This window comes from Sceloporus undulatus, chromosome 2, assembly GCF_019175285.1.
Source record: "Sceloporus undulatus isolate JIND9_A2432 ecotype Alabama chromosome 2, SceUnd_v1.1, whole genome shotgun sequence".
NCBI classification, from domain to species: domain Eukaryota; kingdom Metazoa; phylum Chordata; class Lepidosauria; order Squamata; family Phrynosomatidae; genus Sceloporus; species Sceloporus undulatus.
In genome coordinates, this window is record NC_056523.1 from 193,817,524 (window position 1) to 193,840,057 (window position 22,534).

Here is a 22,534-nt window from a genome sequence, read left to right on the forward strand (position 1 = left end):
ATGTAACAATGTAACTATGTCTGGTTATTCAAGGGATATTTAATACCATTTTATCTTGACATAATGTGAAAACCACTAGTCACTTGAATCAGATACACCCAGAAATGCCCCTGCTTTCTTTGTCTCTTCCAGCTCCCAATGTGTTCCTCTCTTCCCCAGGACAGAAAAGAAACTGTGGATTTCTCTCCCCCACCCCTCACCAGCACCCCCATCCATCCATCCATCCATCCATCCATCCATCCATCCATCCATCCTCCTTTCCAGGTGACTTTCTCATTCGCAGTCTCCATGTGCCTCTCCTTTCCTGAGTTTTCCCATTCCCCTCTTTTCTCTTTCTCTATTTCATCCCCTTCCCAATGTGCTCAATCATGTCCATTCTTAGCCAGGATTTATTTTAGCAAGAGGTTTCATGGGTGACAATCCAATCCACTTCCTCAGATGCCTTGACTGAGTTAAGTATAGCATCTCTTTCCTTAGTTTTCCAATTCCCCTCTTTTCTCTTTCTCTATTCCACTGCCCTCCCCACCTGTCCCCTCTATCATTTCCATTCTTAGTCTCCCCCATGAGTGGCTTCCTCTTCTTCAATGATCCTCTTTTTTCCCTTCTAAGGGACTTATTTTAGCATGAGACTTCATGGATGACAATCCAATTCACTTCCTCAGATGCACTGATGGAGTACAGCATCCAAGTCTCAGGGGCTATGCACAGTAGTTCTGGGGTGGGATCAGAGAGAAATGAGACTTGAGGTTTCATGGATGACAATCCAATCTACTTCTTCAGGTGCACTGATGGAGTACAGCAGTCCATGTGTATCTCCTCTTTCCTTACATTTTCCCATTCCCCTCTTTTCTCTTTCTCTAGTCCAGTGATGGTGAACCTTTTCAAGGCCGAGTGCCCAAACTGCAACCCAAAACCCACTTAGTTATTGCAAAGTGTCATGTCCATCTGACTTTCTAGTAACAAACTCTGGCAAACTGTGCTGGGATGATGGCACATGTGCCCACAGAGAGGGCTCTGAGTGCCACCTCTGGCACACGTGCCATAAGTTCGCCATCACTGCTCTAGTCTATCATCTCCATTCCTAGTCCTCCTGAGTGGCTTACTCTTCTCCAGTGACCCTCCATTTCTTTTCCTTCTAAATAATTTATTTTAGCATGAGGTTTCATGGATTACAATGCAATCCACTTCCTCAGGTGCATTGATGGAGTACAGCAGTCTCTGTGGGCATCTCCTCTCTCCTTAGATCTTCCCTTTCCCTTCTTTTCTCTTCCCACTTCCCCGTGTCCTCTATCATTTCCATTCCTAGTCCTGCTGAGTGGCTTCCTCTTCTCCAGTGATTCTGTTTCTTTTCCTTCCTAATGATTTATTTTAGCATGAGGTTTCATGGATTCCAATCCAATCCACTTCCTTAGATGCATTGATGGAGTGCAGTGTTCAAATCTCAGGTGATATGCAGAGGTAGGTAATTCTGAGGCAGAAGAAATTAGCCTAATAAAAGTATCACCAGAGTATGGACTTTAGGGGAAAGAGAACTGTTAGCAGTAGCCACAAATCTTCAAAGGGCTAGTTTGGCATAAATATTCTGCTGTGCTAAACTAATACATGGCCCTGTGAGGCTGTTAATTGTTTCTCAAGTATTAAAACAATGCATTTTGCTTTCAGAAAACCTATTTGCTAGTGTTTTATAGAAGACGGTTTAGGGAGTTTTAAACACAATTGTAATGAAAACCAGATCGTTAATGTGAGACACTTCAAGAAGTTAGGTGAATTTCAATGAAATGATAATAGTTAATCACTCTAAAACCACAGTTGTGGTCTTTGGTTTAAAAAAAAACCCTCACCGCTGGAGTCTAGAGGCAAAACTCATAGGTCCTATTTCAATTATCTCGATTTAAGATTTCAGTCTAACTTGTCATGGAAAACACATTTCGTTGCAACCAAGTTAAAATCAACTCATTCTATAAACTCTCTTTTAAAATTCCACAGACATTTGGTAGCCCCTACTATTGAGATTTATCAAAGAAAATTTGTTCCTCAGTTGTTATATGGTGCAGAAATCTGGGGGTATAACAGTGTCTCTACTTTGGAAACTGTCCAATCAAAATACATTATCTTACTCTGGCCCCTGTTAGAAAAGTATTTACAGTCTCAATGTATGCCTTCTGCGTATTTGGTGGGCAGATATAATAACACTCCCGTCCATGTAAGATTGTGTATTTGTAAAACTGGGGTAGTGGAGAATATTGAACATTATCTTTTACATTGTCCTCTTTATACAACTCTTAGACAAAAGTTCCTTGATCATATTTTACATTCTCTTTCTGACAGATCTTCTTCCCAGCAAGATCTGTATTCTTTTGGCTGGTAATAATGGGGGGGAATTTTGGTTTAGCTGCCAGTAAGATTAGGCTTAGTTTTCAAGATAGGAGTGATGATTAAAAGTCTCATTTGTTATATGTTTTTATCATTATTGTTGTATATTACTGATGGTTCTTAAAAGAAATTCTGTGCATTGATCTTTTTACATTGCTTTTGTATTCACTGGCTGGACCAGTATCTAATTGTGATCACTTTTAGCTTTTAACAATAAAGTTACTACTATCTCTATGTCTGATTTAATTGTGTTATAACTATTATTTATTTTGAAATACAAGTTCTGTAACACCAAATGCCATTTTAAACAGGGCTAGCTGGTTTAAAAGATGTCATACAAAAATACGTCATGCCAAAATGATGTGTCATACAAGGATGTGCCATGCAAAAATAAAAGGAGAAAGTTGACAGTTTGATTCAAATACTAATCTCAAGATGATGATGATGATGATTATGGTGGTGGTGATGATGATGATGATATTTATTTCCTGCCTCTCCCCATGGATCAAAGTCAGGAACAACAATTAACAGACACACCACATCAGTTAAAACAGATTGGTTAAAAAGCACATCAATTTAAAAGGACGAATAAGATGTGCACACGTTAAAACAATCCACATCTAAAATTTGTCATTAGTTTATTCCTGCTAGGGAACATGGCCACCATAGCCTGAAAAAAACCCACACCACACTAGGACGCGCCATGCCATGAAAGCCTGCTTCACAAAGTTCTCACGTGTTGGTGCTATTTGTGATTGGATTTATCTTTGCTATATGGCCAAACCTGGTCTACCCTGGATGTTTTGCTAACAACAACAATGTAATCTTAAGCCGCAACTCTGCTACCCACGCATACATGGGCCTTTTAGTTACCATCGCCTGAGTTATTCAAGATGTGGAAAAAATTTTGCACTCTGCACGAGAGATCAAAGACTCTTCTCTAACTCTCTTAATTAACAAAAGGAAAGAGAAAGGACAGCTAGAGAAGACGAAATAAATAGCTATGGGAGAAAGTAATTTTGAACAGGAATACTGAAGCTGCGGGAGTCGGTGGGGAGAAGAGAAAGGACACACAAGCCTTCTATCTCTCCAGTTACATGTCCTTGGTATCTGCCTTAACCCACCCCAAATGGAAAAGATGTGTGCATTTTCACTTCACAGCTGTGTGCGTTACAGCACGCAAAGACTCAAGACGGAAGGAATAGGAATTTACAGCATCTCGCTGTCACTTCCCGCTGACCTTGTCCTCCATAAACCTATCTTTTCATTTTGACCAAGACATACATTACTCTTACCCAAAGGGTTTGGGGGCCTCCTGCCTTCTCCTGCCATGTAATCTACTTGTGCCTACAGCACAACTGAATAAATAACTTCATGCATACACTTTCTGCATGCCATTAAAAAAATCTGTGGCACAACGTTATGAACCCAGGGGTGGCCACTTTCTGTGCCGCACAACACCTTCTCGAGATCTGTGGAGGACTGCCAAAATACAAAGGGGGAGAAGCGGGAGCACGAGAAGCAAAAGTGGCCACAAGTCTATCTCTGATTTTGAACGAGCAACTTTTAAAAACATGTTTGTACATTTACACCACTAACACAAATGCAGTGGCTATGGGGACTTTAATTTGTTATGGCCCCCACCCCCCCCCCACTTCGTCTGGGCCCCCATGGGCCCGGGCGTTTCGGGAGAGGCATTATAGCGGATCTCTCAAACAGGGAGCCTTCTCTAGTTCCTCCCCACCAAAATTACCAATCTCACACGATTCCACTAAAAAATGCCCAGCCACAGCAGTTTTTTTCAAGCGGAGGAACCGGGGAACCACACAGCTACAGTTATTTGTGATGAAGGGTGACCCACTTCAACACGTGTTGAAACTGTCTCTCACCTCCAGCCATGGTGCATGGCACAACCCCTCTGAAGAACTTTGCTAGAACAAACCCACCTGATAGTTTCACCTGCAACAACCACCATTCAAATGTCCCCAGGGACGGTCTAGGGGGCACCATCTACCCCTTGCTCCCTTTACAGTCGGGCCTCTTGGTATCGCTGCCGTTTGGTCCCGGATGCGCCCATGGATATCAAAAACAACCAGGAATGCTCACGTTTCATTAAATACAGTGGCATAGTAAAATAGTCGCCCCTTAATAAAATGGCAAAATCAAGGTTCTGCTTTTTGGAATTACTCATTTGTAATGTTTTCAAGCGCAGGATGCTTGGAATCTGTTTTAGATAAGCATCCGTTGGATATGGAAGGCTCAACGTCTGAACTTCAGAGGTTATGGTCGTTCTTCTTCTATTCCCAAGTCCTTTCAGATTTTCAGCTGTACTACACGGACAAATCAATGTTTAAGAACAATCAGGAAAAAGGGATAATATCGTATGAGAACCAACAAATGTCTCACTATAGTACCAGCATTAATACACATCTGTGGTGTCGCCCCACTGGGGATGCATCTCCACGGTAGAAATTAATGCAGTCTGACACCACTTTAAACTGTCCTGACGCCCTCCTAAAAATCCTGGGATCTGTAGTTTTGTAAGTACCAGCATTGTTGGCTTTTTAAAAATAAATTTTCATTATAAGTTGATCATTTATTTGTTGCCTTTTTCTGATAATATGGACATAGATACTTTTTCATATAAACCAAAAAATCTGGTGCGCACACACACAATTAAAAGCTTCGGTTCCTTCCCCCATTGACAGAATTTACTTCTTTGAACCCTTCCATTGATCGGTTTCTAGACTCATTCCTCATTTTTGTTGTTACTTCGTAACCTCCTAAGTAATCTAACGACATTCTTTTAGTAATCTTTTCTCCCTTCATTTATTCGTTAATTTCAAAGCTCAGTGTGTTTCTTTGCCTTCCCCCCTCTCTTTTGTATTTGATTTTTTCATTCATTTTATATTCTACAATAATGTTATATAGATTAGTCTATTTCTATCCTTTCTTCTGTTTCTTTAAGTTTGACCATTGGTTCCTCGTCTCTTTTAACTCTCAGGTTGTTTATCCCAGGGAGGTTTTTGCAGCTTTTTGCAGCTCTGATCTGACTTGAATGCGGTTCCAACGATGCGAATTCTAGAGTGATATGTGATGTATATACCACATGATTTCTTTCTATGGGGCTCTCGTGGCGCTTCAACCCGTGATTTCAAAATAACCCTCATTTGATGAAATCGGTAACCAGCAAAATTCACAGAAACGCTTCCAAGCTCACTGCATTTAATTTCGAATTGGGGCTGGGTGGAAATGCAACTTTGCTTCCGTCCCGGCAACCCACCCCACCCCCCCCCCAATTCCAAGGTCCCACATTTACCTGAGCTCATGCTGCCAATTTTTGCCCCATTTGCTTCGGTACTCCCCACCCCCTGCTTCCATTGCGTTTGGGTGCCAAAACGGACTCTCAGCCCACAGAACTGAAGCATATTCAGGGAGGCTAGCATTCATGTGAAAGTGGAACCAGGCTCCTTTCTTAACCCTGGAAGTGCAAAGGTTCACAATGTGTTCAGACCCTCACTGAGCAAGCGCAAGGGTGCCAATTCGAATGTTGAATCCGCATGTATTGCACGGTGTGGGAATACAATTTGCACTCACTTCTTTGCGTGAATCCGCATCATGTGACTACCTTGGATTCGAGTCTCCCTTGATTCGGAGGGCAACCAGCTGTGATAAATATGTGAGGTTATAACATGAATTCGCATAGCTGAACCAGAAGTCACCCCAGATCTGAGCTGCAAAAACCCTCCGTGTGATAAAAAACCTCTCGTTCCTTCATCTGATGGACGGAAGAGGCACCAGCACTCTTGCGGCAGAGAAGGCTCAACCTTGCAAAAACTACAAATCCTAGGATCCATTGGATGGAGCTCCAGTACTTACAGTGGTATCAACTCCATTATTTTGACAATCGTAGATTCCAAAGGGCCAAGAAATGTTGGAAGGGAAAGAAAGGTACTTACAGTCCCCATGCATGTTAAGGATGAGTTGTGCATAATTCTGGGAAAAAAGAGGCTTGGGTAAGTGGGGCAGTCCTAGAACCAGAACCAAAATAAGGAAGGGATGGATGTAGTGCTCTTTTGTATATCCTACATGGCCAAAGGTTGGTTCCCACAAATTCGATATCATGAAGCATGGCAGTTAAATTGGTGTCAGACCAAATTATTTCTGTGCACAAAACTACAATTCCCCGAAATCCCTAAGATGGACCCATGGCAGTTAAAGTGGTCTCAAACCAGATTATTCTGCAGGCAGATTGTAGCCTTAGATTCTATTGACTAATTGTCCCAGAGTATAGTTGTTTTTGTAAGGCTTGCATTTGTACAACACAAAGCATTATTTTGTTGTTGTTGCTTTGGCAAAAATATGAAGGGAGAGCCTTGGACACCTGACAAAAATCAGACAATTTGTTTATGCTTAAGTTTGTTGGGTTTTTTATGTGTATAAACTCTCTTTTATCACCATGTCACCTTTTCTTTCCCCATACTCAGGGACTAGAGTGCTTTCTTATGCCAGAACTTCTAGTATTGAGCAGACCACCTGTGGGGTTCTATACATTTTTTTCCCTTCAGTTTATTTTATTCCAATCAGGAATTGCATAATGTGTCTACATACAAAATCAGCAATGATCGTCTAACAACTAACAAATTAATAAAGATTGGATATGATATTATTGGTGCCAACTGGTCTGCTAACTCAATGTGAACTCTTCCCATCCCAAACATGATAAAATATTTAGTATATGTTTTTTTGTACTCAATGCTACCATTGATCGTAATTTGTTTCTTATTTTTACTGAATGTGTTATGGTCATAAGGCAACATAAACACTTGTTGTTGTTAGAGGGCCAGTATGGTGTAGTGGTTCGAGCATTGAACTAGAAGTCTGGAACAGAGTTCGAATCCTGACTCAGCATGGAAACTCACTGGGAACCTTGGATCAGTCACACCTTTTAGCCTTAGAGGATGGCAATGGCAAACCCTGTCTGAAGAAACTTGCCAAGAAAACCCTATGGAGTTTATCACACAAAGGAGATGGGGAGTTATCCCATGAATATCCCGGAAAAAATCTGTAATTTCACGAAATTATTTCACATGACGTCTCACAAAACCTCCATTAAAGTGGTCATAAAGAAGCATTAACGTGCATCTTTTTACTTTCGGCGATTTCCGTGACAATGTTTCCAATATCACTTTATATTGCGCAACGTTGATGTGATAATCCTTCGCACAGCCCTTGCGCCACTTTCGCTTTATTTACCGGATGCTTTAAATGCGCTTTAATCTCTCTTTGATGTGAAACTAGTCCCATTGTGATAAGCTCCTGTGAAGGCTTCGCCTTTGGGTTGCCATAAATCAAAAATGACTTGGAGGCATGCACAAAATGCACAGCCTAAATGCCTTTACTACATACGCATCATTGCGTTTGGCCTGATTTGAAAAATGGTGGAATGTGCTGTTTTAATTATTCCTAAAAGACAAACATTCCTAGTCATAAATAACATAACACCACAACAAACACAACATCCACCAACAATCTACTACAAATAATTCATAATCACTAACAAATCTAACATAAAACCAATAATGAGTTTCTTCAAGATATATTGAACATTCTCTATTCGTTCTACTTCCCGTTTTCATTCTTCTATCCTTGTCACCGTCATTTATAACTCTAGTCCCCGGCTACTAATTTTACCAGTAATTAAAGGGTTTCTTTATTTGTGTTGAATTTACGATGTAATTATTAACATGTTTTCCTGCCAGATATTCCTTTGCTTTGAATCATTTTACTACAAAGGACAAGAGAAAGGATTCTTGCTGAGGTGACCCAAGTATATTGATTTTTCATATTATTCTATCATGGTATTTATCCTTAGATTTTTATCTATCAATTACAGCGAAACATTTAGGATTAGGGAATGAATATCTGTATGTATCCACTCATTATTTCTTGTACTGTTTCCAATATTCCTTTGTTTTATCACTTCCCACCAGCATGCGTAAAAGTTCCCTTCCTGCGTGTCACCTTTCAGCACTTTTTTGTTCCGTGTTATATAATTTGTTATTTTAGACGTGTACATATACCACGATAGAACATCTTCGAATAATTTTCTTTAGATTTGGGACATAATGAGAATTTTTGTAATAGTCCAAAGATTTTCCCAGGACTCAAGGTTCTATCGTTCTTTCTATATCTCGAGCCTATAGTATCGGTGTGGTGTGTTTATCGTCTCTGATTCAGTGTGATGTTTTAAAATATTTTTTAAATTAAAAATTAAAATGTACAATGTAAACATTAATTCCGAGGCGTCTCATTCTCCCTCCTCTAAGCTACCCACTGCCCCCATCCCTTCAGCATTTTCAAAGGGCCATAGGGAAACCCCACAGCGTTCCTGCTCAAAGGCAGTATCCGAGAGCAGTAGGGTCACCCCACCTTAGGGTGCTTCTTCACCCTCGCAAACATGACCACCACTTAGCTTAATTTTGAAGACTGTGTTGTGTGTTGTTGTTGCCTTCAGATCCTTTCCAACTTATGGCAACCTACGGTGACCTATCTGTGGCTTTTCTGGCAAGTTCCTTCAAAGGTGGGTTTGCCTTGGCTATCCTCAGACGCTGAGAGCAGTGTGACTTGCCCAAGTTACCCGTGGTTCATGGCGAGTGGTCACTCTAAGGCCATGCTTTTATGGGGTTTCCTTGGCAGTTCCTTCAGAGGGGGTTTGCCATGTCCATCCTTGCGGCTGAGAGAGTTTGACTGCAAAGTCCCCTAGTGGGTTTCATGGCCGATGTCGACCCTCAGGCAAACTTGTCCATGGATTATGTTGGATGTATATTTTAATTGTAAGCTGCCCTGGTTGGGTGCGCATGGGCAGGATATAAATTATTATTTATTATTATTTTATTATTCTATTACTTATTATTATATTATATATTATTTTATTATGGGTAGGTGCAAGTTTCTTAGTCCCCCTTCAGAGGAGGTTGCCATGGCCATCCTCGGAGGACTGAGAGAGCCTGGACTTGCCCCAGGTCCCCCAGTGGCTGAGCTGCGATTAGAAACCCTGGGCTCCAAAGCCATAGTCCAATGCTCAACCCATACACCATGCTGCCTCTTTGAGCACTCTCTGACACTCCTCAAACGAAACAGAGAACTAAACAAGAGGGATGTAAAGGGGCTGTTGCTTTGGCTGTGAAGCCAGGGGAAGCTCACCACCACCACCACCAACCACCCTCCAACCCCAGGTACCTGCTGCTGGTCTGCGGAGTGGGCTGCGATGGCCAAGGGACCGTCTGGTTGATCTGGGCTGCTGTCCAAGTGATCCAGGGCCCCCACAGGCTGCCACCAGGCACAGAGGGGCCCCGGCCAGGGCCCAGCGGGGGGCAGAGCAGGAGTGCCCGGGCCCACGGCTAGCCTTTGGGGGCTCCATCCGGATCCAGCCAGGAGACCAGCGGAGAAGGAGGAGAGCCACCCTGGACCAGCGGCTGGTGCTGATCCCCACCAGATGCCTCCTGAAAGAAGAAGAGCTGCTGCTGCTGCTTCTGCTCCGCCTCTTTTGTGTGCGCTCTCCTTCCAGCCACGCGTCATGGCTAGGAAACCAGCCTCCCCTTGCATTCCCCTCACGCGGGGGGTGGGGTTGGTCCAACCCAGCCCTTGACAACCAGCTCAGGGGGGGCCAGGGGGTCCTCTTTTTCCGGTCCGGTCCTCCATTCCCCCTTCTTCCCAGGAGGATTTCCAAAATCTCCTCCCTTTTCAGCCATCACTAAGAAGCAGGCCATTGACATTGCATCACTAAGACCCATGCAAGGTGACCAGGGGTCCTCCATTTCCAGGCCACCTGTCCTCCATTTCCCCTCTGTCCGGAGGAGTTTCAGAATGTCCTCCATTTGAGAAGGACCTAAGAAGCCCATGCAAGGTGACCCGGGGTCCTCTTTTCCAGAACCTGTCCTCCATTTCCCCTTCTGTCCAGGAGGAATGTCACAATGTCTTCCCTTTGGAGTATCACTAAGAATCCCATGCAAGGTGACCCGGGGTCCTCCTTTTCCAGGACCTGTCTTCCATTCTCCTTCTGCCAGGAAGAATCTCAGAATCCTCCTCTCTTTGGAGCATCACTAAGAAGCTCGTGCAAGGTAACTAGAGGTCTTCCTTTTCCCGGACCTGTCCTCCATTCCCCTTCTGTCCAGGAGAAATTTCAGAATCTCCTCGCCTTTAGAGCATCACTTAAGAAGCATGCATCGGCATGCATTGCTAGGAGGTTTGGAGCGATTTGCTATCTGCCAGATGTTTGGACTTCAGCTTCCACAATCCTCACTATGGACACAGCTGCAAGGGGGCCTTGGGTGTTGAAGTCCAAAACGCTGGAGGCAAAAGTTTGGGAACCACTTAGAACTGTGGAGTTTTCTTGAGCCTGTCCTCCCTTTTTTCTGGAATGTTCCCCTTTTATGGTGGCCTTGTCCTACTTTGTGGTTAAGACAGCTGGCAGGGTGACCCAGATGCCCTTGTTTTATGACCTGTCTTCCATTTCAGCTTTCTCTCCCAGGAGGGATTCCAAAAGGCCCTCCATTTGAGCATCCCTAAGAGCATGCGGCAACATTCTAGGAGTGTTAGGAGTTCCTTGGGTCATGGTCTCCCTTTTTTCTGGATGTCCTCCTTTTAGTGCCTTGTCCTCCTTGGTGGTGAGGACATCGGCTGGGTGTCAGACATCTCCTTTATGGGACCTGTCCTCCATTTCAGCTTCTCTCCAGGAGGGATTCCTCCTGTATCCTTCCAATAGCTTGCTGTTCTTCTCCATTACTGCCATGGCAGTGGACTTCCTCAAAACATGAGGTAGGTGCTGAGCTTTTTCTGTTTGTGCTGGTCTTTTTTTTTTTAATGAGTGCTTGGACACCAGAAACAGACTTAGTGTCAGGCATTAAATCCCTGCCATTTTTTGCCTATTTTGCACTTGAGCACCACTGGAAAGCCACAGTAATAAAACCCATTTCTGAGTAGTCTTGAGACTAGGAAACCTTCTATGATATTCTGGGTGCTAGAAGTTAGAGAGCCGTGTGGTGTAGTGGTTTGGGCATGGGACTACAACTGAAGATAGAGGGTTTTTCCCATTCAGCATGAAAAACCCACTGGGGACCTTGCGCAAGTCACAGTCTTGCGCAAGGATGGTAATGGCAAACCCCTTGATGATAGGGTCGCCTTAGAGTCACCACATGAGTAAAAAGATTTGGAGCCAAACAACAAAAACTCCATAAGTTTGACAGATGTTGTTGACAGGTGAGAAGCACATCTTTCTTTGTTATTGTTATTGCTGCTGCTGTTGTGTGCCTGTCAAGTCATTCTGACTTTGTGACTTCCCTATCACTGGGTTTCCTTGAGAAGATTATTGAGAGGGCTTTACCAGGCTTTTGTCTGCGACTGAAAGAGGTGGACATGCCCAAGGTTACCCAGTGGACTTCTTGGCCAGGTGGGAATCAAACCCTGGTCTTCAGAGTTCTAGTCCAGCACCCAAACCACCTACACCACACTGGCTATACCTGCCTACAATGCCTTAAAGCACTGATCCTGTCTAATCCTGGAGCTAAGCAGGGTCAGACCAAGTTTGTACTTGGATGGAAGGCCAATAATGAAGACCAGGTGCTGTGGCTGTTTTATTTTGTGGTGCTGCTCGGCTTTGCCTTGGAATGACCACAAGTTCATGTGTGAGTAATTAATCACGTGAATTGGCTTACTTTCAATTGGTTCTACTTTCCCTTCCTTGTGGGGGGTACATTGCCTCGCTGGATAATGGCTATGTCGGCCTTTTTTGGATGCTACCGGTGACCTGAGGAAAAAACTCACACCTGTCACTGAGGGGCATTATTCGTCTTCCCACTGGGTGACCTTGGACAAGTCCACATGCTTCAGGGGAAGGCCATGGCAAACCTCCTCCTCTGAACCAAATCTTGCCAACGAAAACCCTAATAATAGAGGTTTGCAACCAAGTAGGGAAACTACTGACGCACACGAGGACCACACAAAGACCAAGGAAGCAAACACAGCTGTTTTGCATTTAGTGGCTCTGGAACGCAAGAGGAACGAAGCTGCCCACCTGAGAACACCTTTCAGGAGCTTTAAGACAAGGGAGGTTGTATGTCTGGAAAAGGAAGAGGAAACAGGCCTGGATAGAATCAAGAGTCTTGGGTCATTTGGGCTTGGTGCTTTGGCAGGTTCTGCTTCGTATGTTTATAGAACTCAAAATTCATCAAGCCAGCTTTTCATGAAAACCCGAAACACTACGACAGAGGGACAAACCTTGTTTTGAGAACGTACTCTCAAGCTTGGGAAATTCCTTTTTTAACTACAGTTCTCAGAACCTTTTGTCCAATTGGCCACTGCAACAAGTTGCTGGAGAATTGCTGGACTCGGAGTCCAACAAAAATGATTGGTCCCATGCTCTTTGGAACCAAACAACTACTTACTGCCCCCCCAAAAAATCAGTTCCTTGGGCTAAATCCAGCATTTTAGTTCCACCTAGAACCTAATGTTTCAGCAGTAGTCCTATTACACCATGATCCATGTACTTTTGAAGGGTAAAACTGGTTGAGCTTCAAGGCTTCTCTCCTTTTAGTTGTATGGAAGGAAACATAACCCCGTTCCTGTTCTTACCAATAAACAACGTGAGTCAGAAACTCCGTAATCATTATGTCACCCAAGAAATGTACCTTTGGCTCAGCCTTGATTTAGGAAATAGCAGTAATTATTTTAATGCCTTTGAAGTATCAAAGCTTATTTCTAACAAAATTCTGTTTGGTTTTAATGGATTTTTAACCTGAGAAAAGTGTCAGCTCTGCTCTCTCCTGATTTTGTTCCTGTTCAACCAATGGGACAGGTGCATGTTGTTTATTATTTGGGGCTCTTCCTAGATCTGAACGGGGTACAGAATTCCTTTTGGAGAAATTAAATTGCAAAGCAATGGACACAGCAACAATAACAACATGATGCATTGCCTAAAAAATTTGAAAGCAAAAAACCAGGCTATTATCAGGGCTCAGAAGGTTTATTTTAAAAAGTAGTTCATCGTGTAACCAGTTTCGAAGCTCAGTTTCAATTCACATTACAGCTTTTTTCTTTTTTTAAAAAAAAACCCATCTATAAAAAAAGCAAGAAAGTGTCCAAAATTGAAAATTTTGAAAAAAAAAGTAAACCACTAGTTACTTCAAAGAAAATGTTCAGGATGCAACACACTGGTGTATTTGCAGAAGGAAATGTAACAATGTAACTATGTGTGGTATTACAGGGATATTTAATACCATTTTGATCTTGACATAATGTGAAACCACTAGTCACTTGAATCAGATACACGCCAGAAATGCCCCTGTTTCTTTGTCTCTCCAGTCCCAATGTGTTCCTCTCTTCCCCAGGACAGAAAGAAACTGTGGATTCTCTCCCCCACCCCTCACCAGAACCCCCATCCATCCATCCATCCTCCTTCCAGGTGACTTTCTCATTCGCAGTCTCCATGTGCCTCTCCTTTCCTGAGTTTTCCCATTCCCCTCTTTTCTCTTTCTCTATCATCCCCTTCCCAATGTGCTCAATCATGTCCATTCTTAGCCCAGGATTATTTTAGCAAGAGGTTTCATGGGTGACAATCCAATCCACTTCCTCAAATGCCATTGACTGAGTTAAGTATAGCATCCTTTCCTTAGTTTTCCCATTCCCTCTTGTCTCTTTCTCTATTCCCCTGCCCTCCCTTTAATAATAACAAAAAATTTTGAGGAAATAAGATAGGGAACATATTGAATTGTAAACTTAAAATGATTTAAAATGAAACAAAGAAGATGAATGGTGACTTGGAGGTTTCTCATTAATAGGATTGCCATCAAGCTGAAGTCAACTTGATGGCAGTTAACAAGAACGATACAGCTACCCTGCATTTAAAGGAAAGACAATGATATCTGATGCCTCTCCCATAGACTCACAGAGTTGGAACAGGCCCCATAGGCCACTGAGTCCAATCTCCTGCTCAGTGCAGGATCTCCAGCTAAAGCATCACCAGCAAGTAGCTATCAAGTCTTTTTTTAGAAACCTCCAAAGAAGAAGTCCCTACCATTTCTCTAGCAAGTGGTTCCATTCTCAAACAGCTATCTCAGGAATATCTGCAACTGAGAAGCAAAAGCTTCCAGAGTATGAGGAAACACCCATAGTATGAGAAAGGTAAACAGATGAAGTTAATAACTGATAAAGTCAAAAGGAAGTAGAAGACACAAAGGCAAAGAAAAAGGAAGGAAGGAAGGAAGGAAGGAAGGAAGGAAGGAAGGAAGGAAGGGGGGAAATGAAAAGAAAAAGAGAAAAAGAAAAAGAAATAGATGGAGGAATAAACGGAATTGAAAGCCAGAGAGTTCAGAACAACCTTTCCTAGGAGGATAAGATGAGGAGGTACAAAAATTAACTAATATCCAAGAAAAAAGAACATGGATGCAATAAAGAGAATCCTGCTGTGGGTTCTTTTTTTAAAAGTTTTCATTGGTTCACTTCTGGTAATACAAAGGTCTTGGCATTTAATTGAAATATTATGGCTGATCATGAACAACGCCACTGCTGTAGCTCTCTTAGAAATCCTGATGTCTCATCTCTCTCCCACAGGAATTGCTGTGTATGGGTCAACAGTGAGCTGGCAGAGCATAGCCTCTACATGTGTAAGTCCCTACTAACTAATGGCCTACTATGTCTTTTTTTGGACAAGGAACTAGGGCTATCCCCTAGCTCTCTGTTCTTTGCAGTGCCTCCAGCCATCAGGCCCTGGGATTGGTTCCTGATGCTCTCCTGACTGGTGGAGAGAAGAAAGAATAGGGACCTTGATGAACTGAATCAGTTCCACTTAGAATGTGAATGGAAATGGAAATGCTCTCAGTGCTGGAATGTCTCCTTCCATCTCTTCCCATCAGAGCTGCATCAGTTGAATTGCCAGCCTGCTCTCTCCCTGCCCCATCTAAACAGCAGTCATGGTAGTCCTTCATGGGGTTTGACAGCTGGAGGGCCAATGCTTTTGAACATTGTGCAAAGGGCCACAGAATAGCCCCATGCTCTCCATCCAAAAACAAACATATGTCAGACACAAGTATGTGAGTAATAGGATTCCAGCGTTACCAAGTGTAACAACGCAGTTGAAGACATTTTTATTTAAGTAGGCATTTGGTGGATGAATTTTACTTGCATTGTGCTGTGTGCTGTAAATGCTTTTTATGGTTTTTTACTTGTTTAAACCAAGTGTTTTAATATTTTGATTTTTTTTTTAACTTTCATAATCAATGTTTTTACTTCTATCTTTTCAAATTATTGTTAGCTGCCTTGAATCCCATTGTTGGAGAAAGACGGGGTGTAAATCCTTGAAATAAATAAATAAATAAATAAAGTGTAGCAATGTCCTCTCAATGCCATTTTTAAAAGTGTAGCAATGTCCTCTCAATGCCATTTTTAAAAAGCAGCTTTTAGAAGAAGGAATATAAACCAAGAATTCTGCCTTAACCCTATCCATTATTTTCAATCAGAAAACACCTACAACTGATACTAGTTTGCTAGAAAGGCTTTTTTTAAAAATATCTCAATGTTGTTTTATTGATCTACATTTATACATAATTTATAATTTTACAGAACTATTCATCAGCAACACAGGATTCTCAGATTAGCCAGAAGAACAACTGAATTCCTCTCAGTGGGTTCTAGAGGACAAGTCCACAGAAGTGGAAATCTCCTCACCCTAAGCATCCCATTGACTATGGATGACCACAGGGATGTTCCAGGGAAAATTTAATTTTGGAAGGCTTCAGAGTGAATATGACATAGTAGTTTGATCACTGGACTACAACTCTGGGTTCAAATAACAGCTTGGCCATTTAAAACCACTGGGTAACCCTGGACAAGTTACCCAGCCTCTCAGCCTCAGAGGATGGCAATGGCAACCCCTGTCTCAACAAATTCTGCCAAGAAAACCCCAGGATAGGGTTGCCTTAGGGTTACCATATGTCAGAAATGACTTGAAAGCACACAGCAGCAACAATACGCATGTTGCAAACTTTTGAAGCTCAACATGTATATTGTGCATTTTGGTTGGCCAATAAAGGTATAATTATAGTTTTTTGTGGGTTTTTCGGGCTATGTGGCCATGTTCTAGAAGAGTTTATTCCTGACTAGAACATGGCCACATAACCTGAAAAACCCACAAAAAACTATGGAGGCCAGCCATGAAAGCCTTTGACTTCACAAAGGTATAACTGTTTGGTGTATTTGTGATTGGATTTGCTATATGGCCAACATGGCTACCCCTGGATGTTATCAATATCAATGTAATCTTAAGCAGCAACTATGCTTACCAAGCATAAGGCCTTAGTTACCAGCCTGAGTATTCAAGATGTGGAAAAATTTTGCATCTGCAGAGAGATCGACAGACTCTTAACTCTCTTAATTAAAAAGAAAAGAAAAGTGAGAAATAGCTATGGGAGAAAGTAATTTTGAACAGAATAATGAAGCTGGGAGTGGGGGGAGAAAGGACACATAAGCCTTCCCTTCTCCAGCTGACATTTTGGTAATCTGCCTTCCCACCCCAAATGGAAAAGATGTGCGCATTTTTCACTTCACAGCTGTGTGCGTACAGCAGCAAGACATCAAGAGAAGAAAGGATTAAACATCTCTGTCCCTCCCTGCACTTGTCCTCCATAAACCATTTTTCATTTTGACAAGACATACATATACCCAAAGGGTTGGGAGGCTCCTGCCTCTCTCTGCCATGTAATCTTTTACTTGGCCTACAGACAACTGAATAAATAACTCATGCATACACTTTCTGCATGCCATTAAAAAATATGTGGGCAACTGTTATGAACCCAGGGGTCACTTTTCTGTGCCAACACCTTCTGAGATCTGTGGAGACTGCCAAAAATACAAAGGGGGAGAAACAAAAGTGGCCACAAGTCTATCTCTGATTTTGAAGAGCAACTTTTAAAAATGTTGTCCATTCACACAACACAATTGCAGTGCTATGGTTGGACTTTAATTGTTATGGCAACATTCTATGGGAGCCCGGCAGTTTTGGGAGAGGCATTTAGGATTCTCAAACAGGGAGCTTCTCTAGTTCCTCCCCAAATTACCAATCTCAAGATTCCATAAAATGCAGCCACAGCAGTTAAAGCGGAACCACACAGCTATAGTTATGTTGTATGAAGGGGACCCTACTTCAAAGGTGAAATGTCTCTCACCCTCAGCCATGGTCATGGCAAACCCCTCTGAAGAAATTTGCTAAGAAAACCCCATGATAGTTCACCGCAACAACCACCATCAAATGTTCCCCAGGGAGGTAGGGGGCACCATCTCACCCCTTGCTACCTTTACAGTGGGCTCTTGGTATCTGCTGCAGTTTGGTTCCAGGAGCCCCATGGATATCAAAAACCATGGATGCTCAAGTTTCATTAAATACAGTGGCATAGTAAAATGGTGCCCCTTATATAAAATGGCAAAATCAAGGTTTGCTTTTTGGAATTTATATCATTTTGTAATGTTTTCAAGCCATGGATGCTTGAATCTGTGGATAAAGAATCCGTGGATATGGAGGCTCAACTGTAACTTCTAGAGGTGTGTCGTTCTTCTATTTTCCCAAGTCTTTCAGATTTTCAGCGTTTAATAAAAGGACAAATTCAATGTTAAGAACAATCAGAAAAAGGAATGGAAAACAAAATGTCTCATATAGTACAGCATTAATACAAATCTGTGGTGTCGCCCCATTTGGGATGCATCTCCACTGTAGAAATAATGCAGTCTGACACCACTTTAACTGTCATGACGCCCTCCTACAAAATCCTGGGATCTGTAGTTTTGTAAGACACCAGCATTGTTTGGCTTTTTAAAAATAACTTTTCATTATAAATTGATTACATTTATCTGTTGCCTTATTTCATATAATACGGACATAGATAACTTTTCATATAAACCAAAAAATTGCGCGCACACACACACAATTTAAAAGCTTTGGCTTCCTTCCCCCATTGACAGAATTTACTTCTTTGTAACCCTTCCATTGATATTTCTAGACTCATTCCTCATTTTTTGTTGTTACTTCTAAAACCTCCTTAAGTAATATAACCAATTATTTTAGTAATCTTTTCTCCCTTCGTTTGTTCCGTTAATTTCAAAGCTCATTGTGTTTCTTTGCCTTTCCCCCCTCTCTTTTGTATTTGTTTTTTTCGTTCATTTTATATTTACAATAATGTTATATAGAATTTATTATTTATATCCATTTCCTTCTGTTATCTTTAAGTTTGACCATTGGTTCCTCCAGTCTCTTTTAACTCTCAGGTGTTTATCACAGGGAGGCTTTTGCAGCTTTTTGCAGCTCTAATCTGACGTGACTACGGGTCCAACGATGCGAATTCAGGTGATAATGTGATGTATTATCATACATGATTTCTTTCTATGGGGGCTCCTTCCATGGCGCTTCCACCGTGATTCCAAAGTAACCCCTCATTTTGATGAAATCGGTAACAAGCGAATTCACAGAAATCGCTTCCAAGTTCACTGCAATTTCATTCCGAATTGGTCTGGTGTAGAATGCAACTTTGCTTCCATCCCAGTAAACCCCCCCCCCCAAACTTCCAAGGTCCCACATTTCCCCCTGTTCCGTGCTGCAATTTTCCCCCCTTTGCTCCCGGTCCCCCCCCCCCCCGCTTCCATTGCTAGTTTGGGTGCCAAAACGGACCCTATCTCCCAGAAAAAGAGTCCTAGTTTGGGTGCCAAAACGGACACTAAAGCCCATAGAACATGAAGCAATATTTCAGGTGAGGCTAGCATTCATGTGAAAGTGGAACCAGGCTCCCTTCTTAACCCAAGAAGTGCAAAGGTTCACAATGTGTTCAGACTCTCACTGAACAAGCGCAAGGGTGCCCATTCGAATTGTTGAATCCGCATGTTATGCACCGGTGTGGTAATACAATTTGCACTCACTCCTCTTTGCATGAATCCGCATCACATGACTTACCTTGGATTCGAGTCTCCCTCGATTTGGAAGGGCAACCAGCTGTGATAAAATATGTGAGTTATAACGTGAATTCGCATAGCTGAACCAGGAGTCACCCCAGATCTGAGTTGCAAAAACCTCTGTGTGATAAACACCTCAGTCTTCTTCCATCTGATGGAGTGGGAGAGGCACCAGCACTCTTGCGCAGAGAAGGCTCAAGACCTTGCAAAACTACAAATCCTAGGATTCCATTGGATGGAGCTCCAGTACGTACAGTGGTATCAAACTCCATTATTTTGACAATGTAGATTCCAAAGGGCCAAGAAATGTTGGAAGGGAAAGAAAGGTACTTACAGTTCCCATGCATGTTAAGGATGAGTTGTGCATAATTCTGGAAAAAAAGGAGCTTGAGGTTAGTGGCGAGTCCAGAACCAGAACCAAATAAGGAAGGGATGGATGTAGTGCTCTATTTGTATAATCCTACATAGCAAAGGTTGGTTCCCCAAATTCAATATCATGAAGCCATGGCAGTTAAAGTGGTCTCAAACCAGATTATTTCTGCAGTGCAGATGTAGCCTTAGATTCTATTGAATAATATTGTCCCAGAGTATAATTGTTTTGTAAGGCTTGCATTTGTACAACACAACATATTTTTGTTGTTGTTGCTTTGGCAAAAATAATGAAGGGAGAGCCTTGGAGCACCCTGACAAAAATCAAACAATTTTGTTATAGCTTAAGTTTGTTTGGTTTTTTATGTGTATAAACTCTCTTTTATTTCACCATGTCACCTTTTCTTTCCCCATACTCAGGGACCTAGAGTTGCTTTCTTATGCCAGAACTTCATAGTATTGTGAAGACCACCTGTGGGTTTCTATACATTTTTTTTCCCTTCAAGTTTTATTTTATTCCAATTCAGGAATTGCATAATGTGTCTACATACAAAATCAGCAATGATCATCTAACAAAATAACAAATCAATAAAGATATGGATATGATAATTATTGGTCCCATCCCAAACCATATAAAATATTTAGTAATATTTTTTGTACTAATGCTACCCATTAATCGTAATTTCTTTTTATTACTGAATGTGTAATGGTCATAAGTGCAACATAAACAACTTGTTGTTGTTAGAGGGCCAGTATGGTGTAGTGGTTCGAGCATTGAACTAGAAGTCTGGAGACCAGAGTTCGAATCCTGACTCAGCCATGGAAACTCACTGGGAGACCTTGGGCCAGTCACACCTTTTCAGCCTTAGAGGATGGCAATGGCAAACCCTGTCTGAAAAAACCTGCCATTGACGTGCATCTTTTTACTTTTGGGATTTCAGTGACAATGTATTTCCAATATCACTTTAGTTGCACAACTGAGTGTGATAATCATTCGCACAATTGCTCACCACTTTCGCTTTATTTACCGGATGCTTACATAATAACATAATAACATAACACAACAAATACAACATCCACCATCACATCATACTACAAATAATTCATAATCACTAACAACATCCAACATAAAACCAATAATGAGTTTCTTCAAGATATACTGAACATTCTCTATTCATCTACTTCCAGTTTTCATTCTTTCATCCTTGTCACAGTCATTTATAACTCTAGTCCCCGGCTACATAATTTACCAGAAATTAAAGGTTCTGTATATTTGTGTTGAATTTACAGTGCTAATAATAAACATGTTTTCCTGCCAGATATTCTATTTGCTTTGAATACATTATTACTACAAAGGAAAAGAGAGGGGAGGGAGGGAAAGAAAGCGTGACTTTTAAGATTACTATCATCTTTTCTAAGGCAGTCATGTTTTTAACAACTTAACAAATTACATTACATTAAAGGTCCATCCTTGCTTCTTACAAAATTCCTTTACACAATCCCAATCCTTTATTGTATCTTTTGAGGATTCATTTTTCATCGATGATGTAAGTATATCCATGTCCATATGCTCTCTCACTTTCAATAGCCATTCCTCTATTGATGGTATTTGTGCTTTTTTTGAATATTTGGCATATAGGAGTCTTGCTGAGGTGACCAAGTATATTATGATTTTATCATATTTTCTATTATGGATATTTATCTTAGATTTTTTATCTATCATATTAAACAGGAACAATTCAGGGGTTAAGGGAATGATTATCTGTAATATATCACTCATTATTTCTTGTATTGATTTCCAATATTCCTTTGCTTTATTACATTCCCACCAGCAATGGTAAAAGTTCCCTTCCTGAGTATCACATTTCCAGCACTTTTTTGTTCCTGTGTTATATAATTTGTTTATTTTAGACGGTGTCATATACCACCGATAGAACATCTTCGAATAATTTTCTTTTAGATTTGGACATAATGAGAATTTATTTGTAATAGTCCAAGATTTTTCCCAGGACTCAAGGTCTATCGTTCTTCCTGTATCTCGAGCCTATAGTATCATTGTGTGTTTTATCGTCTCTGATTCAGAATGTGATGTTTTAAAATATTTTTTGAATTAAAAATTAAAATGTTAAAATGTAAACTTTAATTTCTGAGGCATCTCCTTTCTCCCCCCTCTAAGCCTCACCCACTGCCCCCATCCCTTCAGCATTTTAAAGGGCCATAGGCAAACCCCACAGCATGTTCCTGCTCAAAGGCAGATATTTGGGGAGCAGTAGGGTCACCTCACCTTAGGGTGCTGTCTGCACCTCTTGCACACATGACACCACTATAGCTTAAATTTTTGAAGACTGTGTTGTGTGTTGTGTATGCCCTCAGATCCTTTCCGACTTATGGCAACCCTAAGGCGACCCTATCATGGGCTTTTCTTGGCAAGTTCCTTCAGAGGGGGTTTGCCTTGGCTATCCTCAGAGGCTGAGAGAGTATGACTTGCCCAAAGTTACCCAGTGGGTTTCATGGCCGATGGTCACTCTAAGGCGATGCTATTATGGGGTTTTCTTAGCAAGTTCCTTCAGAGGGGGTTGCCATGGCCATCCTCAGAGGCTGAGAGAGTGTGAATTGCCCAAAGTCCCCCAGTGGGTTTCATTGCCAATGTCGACCCTAAGGCGAACTTGTCATGGGTTAATGTTGGATTGTATATTTTAATGTTGTAAGCTGCCCTGGTTGCATTGCGCAGAGGGGCAGGATATAAATTATTATTATTATTATTATTATTATTATTATTATTATTATTATTATTATTATTATT

The 22,534-nt window shown here is 41.6% G+C and overlaps 1 long non-coding RNA gene across 1 annotated transcript in view; it reads right to left on the minus strand.

Moving 5' to 3' along the window:
- Positions 1-22,534, minus strand: part of LOC121924113 — a 25,490-nt gene that overhangs the window by 2,582 nt on the left and 374 nt on the right. The window contains exon 2 of the long non-coding RNA XR_006102526.1: positions 6,333-6,369. This is a non-coding gene — a long non-coding RNA (uncharacterized LOC121924113). The remainder of the gene's footprint in view (positions 1-6,332; positions 6,370-22,534) is intronic.